At 45.3% G+C, this 6005-nt stretch overlaps 1 long non-coding RNA gene across 1 annotated transcript; it reads right to left on the bottom strand.

Annotated features, from left to right (window-relative positions):
* Positions 1–1657: 1657 nt before the first annotated feature.
* Positions 1658–4726, bottom strand: LOC135899300 (uncharacterized). Its single transcript, XR_010563582.2, has 3 exons — positions 4202–4726; positions 2575–2784; positions 1658–1755 (listed from the first exon to the last, which is right to left on the bottom strand). It is a non-coding gene; the product is annotated as an uncharacterized lncRNA (long non-coding RNA).
* Between the last annotated feature and the right edge of the window lie 1279 nt (positions 4727–6005).

The raw sequence follows: 6005 nt of genomic DNA, 5'->3' as shown, positions 1-6005 counted from the left end.
AACAGAACTAAAGGCCCTAGATGCGTTGATTAGAACGTCGTACAAAGCGGCTCTCGGCCTACCACAGGGAACCTCTACTGAACGCCTGCTGGCCCTCGGGATTCACAATAACTACGAGGAGCTACGGGCAGCGACGCTCATATCTCAACGGGAGCGGCTTAGCTTAACCACCTCTGGCAGAAAATTACTTTGCCGCGTGGGTTACCCTACTCATCCACAGTATGCGGGAGAAGAACTCGAATCTCTGACCAGAGTCCTTCGTGAAAGGATCATAGTAGCCCCAATCCCTAAGAACATGAGTCCAAAATACCACCAGGGACGTAGAAATGCTCGAGCTCGAAAGTTAATGCAGCAATTCGATGGAAACCCGGATACAGTCTACACAGATGTCGCTCGATGTGGTGCTGACAAATACGCCCTCGCAGTGGTAGGAGCGGCCGCAAATCAAGGACTTGTGCCACGGTTAGAGTTGCATCTGCGAATACCGCAGAAGCTTCAGCCATCGCGCTAGCTATTAAAACTAAGGACGCTCTGGGACAATCGTCGATAACTCTTACAGATTCCCAAGTCGCATGTAGACTATTCCTCACCGGGAGGCTACCACACAGCACCACTCACCTATTAGGATCCAACCTAACGCAGAAACACATGATCATCTGGTGCCCGGGTCACGCAGGACTCGAGGGCAATGAGAGAGCGGACGGCGCAGCTCGTGCTTTTGTCAACCGAGCCGCCGACCACTCTGACGAAAACCCCTTTTTATCACGAGACATCCTTGAGCACCAGCGGCGCGAGCGAAGAAAGTACAGTCCACCACACCCTGACCTATCCAGGCAGGACTCTTATGACTGGCGCCGAATACAGACGCACACATTTCCAAACCTTCATTTGAAAAATGCCATTCACCCAACGCTGTACAGCGCTCGCTGTCCTTGGTGCGGAGGCCGGCCAACTCTCGCCCACATTACGTGGGACTGCCAGAACAGGCCACCCAAAATTAATACACCAAAAATAGCCGGCAAACTTTCCGGAAGGGAGCACCCTTACAAAAAATTTTAGTAACATTTTATAAACCGTCTTTAGACAAATGTTACTAAAACCTATCGACATTCTATAAAACGTCTTTAGACACCGTAACAACTTCCTAGTAACCTCCTGCCGACTATTGGCCACCGATATTGAATTGAAAGTATAGATATAAAATGTCGATAGAATTCTTACCGACTGCTTATTATCTTATGTCGTTAGAAAGTGTCAACTGTGAAGCGACTATTTATTGACCACCTTTATACATCCTAACTACTTGCTAGTAACATCCTGTCGACTATTCGCCACAGATAGTTGACAGGATATTACTAGATAGTCGTTAGGATGTATAAAGGTGGTTAATAAATAGTCGCTTCACAGTTTTTAGAAAGTACATAAAAATTTTATCCAGAGGTAATTACTTTTGCAATTATATATTGCAAAAGTAAGCTTTGATTATCTCTGAATAAAATTTTTATTTGCTTCCTAAAAACTGTGCAATGACTATTTATTAACCACCTTTATATATCCTAACGACTTGCTAGTAACATCCTGTCAACTATCTGTCTTTGGCGAATAGTGATTGCCAAGTGGCTAGGTGTGGCATGCAACAGAAGAAGACGGGTTTCCATTTGTGCTTGAACACATCCATTTAATATCCCCGGGCTAGTAAGGGGGACGAGTTCTCCAGCTGCCCTGGAAGTAGGCTGAAATGTTGCGTTGTGTAGTCTAGAAACGAGAAGAAAAAAGGCAATATATTAGTTTTGCTACAGTGACATGAGACAAGAAATGCCATGAGAAGTGCACAAGAGACAAGCTTTCAATCCTGTGAGCTATAAACATCTCCAGCTGTTTTGTGCAAAGTCCTAAAAATGCATGAAATGACTGAATTCGTGCATTAAAGCTGGGAGCGTGATGGATGTGCATAACACCAACAGATGCACGACACATAAACTCTATCGTACCAATTTTCATCTACAAACAAAACCTGTAAATCAACTTCAGTTTAATGAACTTCGATATTCGTATTGTGACTAGTACATGGAAGTTTCATGTGTGAATTATCTTAGGAAAGGCAAGGTGTCAGTCATAACTATGCTGCAGCTTTGCTTGGGCACAGGTACATAGAAGAGTTGATTTTTATGTTGCACTTAAGAAACACGAAATGATACAAGCAACATGTAAGCAGTTGAACAGGCATTACGGACGTTCTACAGCAAGATTACAAAATGCCTTTGTTGTGCAGGCAGACATTGTCAAAGTGAGCTTGTTACTGAACATGTTAGCTTTCCACAAGACAGGATATTATATTATCAGTGCATTCACATGACCAGGGCCTCTATCACAAAAATACACATGCCAACAGTAATGACAATTTTCTAGTTATGGTGGCAAAGCTTGCATTATAATATGCTATTATAATCAGGTTAATAGCTATTTTAGCAGGAAAGAAAGGAGTATACCCTAAGATAGCATTGAAATTAGCATGAAAGGAGTTTTGTTGAAAACTGCACAAAGAATATTAAGATGCTTCTTTGTGACACATACCTACTATGGTGTTGACCTTCTTGGAATCCAACAGATCCTTCTGTGGAAGGCATTTGACAGCCGCCCAAAGAAGGACCTCCCTTCAACGTCTTCTATTGGAAAAGGAGCTTTAAGGAGGCCCTCCGCGAAGTGAAAGCCTGAGTTGTTAGCATCCAGGCACAGCCTCTTCAGCAGGCCCTTTTCAACGTATACACCGTCACCGATGTCTACCTGTGAAAGAATACAACAACCAAAGATTCATTTTATACGCATTTGATCAAGGAATGGTTAGGAAGTAGGGTAAGGTTTGCAAAAACGGAAGTCGCTGCTTCTTGTTGATTCGGTTTAAAGAACAAAGCAGCCTTACGTATACCATACATGCATTGTACTGAGCTGTGTACTTTTACGTAAGACTAGAAAGTATTGGGAACTTCAATGCGAAAGAAAGACATGCATCTGCCTAGAACTAAGCAAATGTGTGCCACCCCTTGACACAGAGTGAGATCTGGTGCTGTTTTAGTGATTAGCAGACATTGAAAGCTTCAAGCCTCATCGAGTATAGGGCCAAGCTGTGCTCAATTAGTGGCGCACAAGTGCTCAAGAACTATCAAACAAGATGCAATTGTCTTCAAATACAATTCTGACTTCCCCTTGCAGGCATGCACTTTTAAATTTACTGACTGCACTTGGGTGTAAAGATTTTGTCTGACAGAGTGAATAAACAATATACGCAAGCAGCATTTTCATAGTTAGCGTAGTCTTTAATAGGTACTGATACCTTCAATTTAGAAAGCGCTGTATATTGGGCCTCATCAAACTAATTTCACAAAAGGTTTGTCAAGGTAGAAGCATAGAACTTTAGTCATTAGAAGACAGGTGAAAGTAGTTAATTATTGCAATTATTACTGAAAATAAATTTCAGACAGCTCATCCCAATGAGAAATGGATGCAAGCAGTTTGTACATGCCACATAAGCATTTAGATATCAAAAATAGGGATTAGAGAAAACCTTCCCTTAGAGGTTCATTATTACAAGCAGCCATGCCCTCGAGTAAGACATAACTTCTTTTTCTGTAGGCAGAAAGAGGCTCGAGTATTTTATTGACACATATATGTGCCCATGCATATATGTCATCTCTGTTGTAAACCTTTTTTTCATGTACATGCAAGGTGTGTTTATAACATCTCATTGTGCACAAAATTTGCGTAATAATTTAAAGACCGCGATTTTGTAGCGATGGTATTCCTTTGCGCTATATATATTCGTTAGTAGGCTGACCGACGCCCCGGCCCGTGCTACGTACTGCAGCTGCCGGCCGTTAGCGGTCTGCGAGAAGAGTGATATAGAATCGAGGGGTAAGTATTGCTACAAAATCGCAGTCTTCAAATTATTACGCACTGCCGAACGAACACAAACTTTCAATGTGTTTTCATAATTGTGTGCCCATTCAGGCATAGCAATCAAGGCGGGTAGCAGAATGCAAGTACGCTGTAACATCAGAGGAAGCTTTCGCGAAATTGCTTGCTAAATGTGCACAGCAACATGGCTAACATACGATAGGAAAGCGCTTTGCTCTAGCTAGTTACACAACGCTCATTACGCAAATCATAAGCTTCAAGAATGCGCGCAAGCGCCAAACTTGCTTACCTTTCAAGACTTGGCAAACGCTCCTTCGTCTAACAGGTACAGAAGCACCGACGTTTCTCTGGCGCAAGCACTGTAGAACTGCCGATGAACTCCAGCTCCACAAAAGCACAACCTTCAACAGTCTTCCAAACACTACAATTCGAAGCCCCAGTACCAGACTTTTGACGAGAGCGCCGGCAGAACAGCGCCGGCAGCAGCTCGGCAGAACAAAGGCAGTTCGGACGGGAGCTGTACTAGGGCACTCACTGACGACACTGGTGGATCGCTCGAAACACACGGCGAACTAATGGCGTTACACGAGTCCGGAGGGTTTGGGATGGTCACTGCACACAACAAGCAGCACGTTTTGTCTAGGCACTTCTAAAATTTACCTCAAATACCACCTTACTGCAGGGAGCACTTACGACAACCAACGTGGTGTGTCGACCAAACAAATACTACAGTAGCGCCACTCTGCGGTTTTTTAGAAAAATGTATCTTAAATGAAAAAATTGCGTGTTTTTTCCTAATAACATTTGATAGAGTCTTTTAATAAATTTATTTGGTCCAGAAGTGTGTACTTTGTACTTTGTGATACGAAGTTTAAGGAAATGTATATATAATAAAAACTAAGCGGATGTTGCCTTCAAGATTCGCAATTGCTTCAGGTGCATGCAGGTTGCAAAAGCATGGCCTTCGAGATCAGACTGTCACTCAAAGGAAGCCGTAGTAGGAGGCGGAGAGGCATTTAGGCCCCAATAATTGGGTTTACAGTGCCTAGGTAGGCTTCCTTATTTATAAAGTGTATACGGGGACTTCAGCCGAACCATGAGCGAGCTATACAGACGCACGCGGTACGATTCGGTGTCCGATCCGACGTGCGGCGCTGCATGCTACGGCATGAGCGGCGCGTAAGCTCCGCCCACATCCAACTCCCCAGCTTGAGTTGATATCCACGTCGAGAAACGCAATATAAACAACTCTGCACCACACTGCTTCGCTTTACGCGAAGGCTGTCGATAAACTTATGCCCCTGTGAGTGACAGAACACTTCACGACGGCGCGTTGTCCACTGACGGCTCCGCTAAAGCCAGCGATAGGGCCGGTAGGCATAGCTAGGCGGACGCTGCAGCCGACGGCGCTTGCGATCCAGTCCGAGCTCGTCGAAGAGTGCTTATTTTTGCCAAAACAATGAACACTGTACACTTAGGTCGGCCGTAATTAAATACAATTGGTTTACTCGACGCAGTCGTTGCGAAGGGCAAACGTGCAAGCGGCCTCGCTCAGACGGTCGGTGTGTGATGTCTGCTCGCGAAATGCCCTCGCGTCGCGGCTCCCGATCTCACCAGTAGCTTAGCGCTAGTGTACAAGGCGTTGGTTTGCGTAACAGGCACACGTTCGAGATAATTTTACTGAACTGGTAACTATTTCATGTCAGAAACAAACTGCAGCAGGCAAGGAAAAAGAATAACTGCGAGAAACCGGAAAGCCAGCACCGCCTCCGTGGAGGGAACGTCAGAGAACGTCACATGCCAGCCGCGCTGCCAATGGCTGCGGCCAGACGACGGTGCAGTTGTCGGACACGTCGAACGATGAAAATCTGCCCGGTTTGTCGCACGCCGGACGTCCGATCCGGCGCTTCGGCACGGCAAAACACCTCGATTCGGGCTGCAGTTTCGGCGCGTCAGACGCCGGATCGGACACCAAATCGGACCGCGTGTCTCCCGCTTTAGTTGGCGAACACGAGCCGATCAGCGCGCCGTCTAGTGCGGTGGTGCATGGCCTACGGGCTTCTTTGACACCTACTGAGCACAAATTCATGATC

The sequence above is a fragment of the Dermacentor albipictus genome, chromosome 1 (assembly GCF_038994185.2).
Source record: "Dermacentor albipictus isolate Rhodes 1998 colony chromosome 1, USDA_Dalb.pri_finalv2, whole genome shotgun sequence".
Classification (NCBI taxonomy): domain Eukaryota; kingdom Metazoa; phylum Arthropoda; class Arachnida; order Ixodida; family Ixodidae; genus Dermacentor; species Dermacentor albipictus.
The sequence above is the reverse complement of the archived record's forward strand: the minus strand, read 5'-3'. Positions and strand labels throughout refer to the sequence as shown.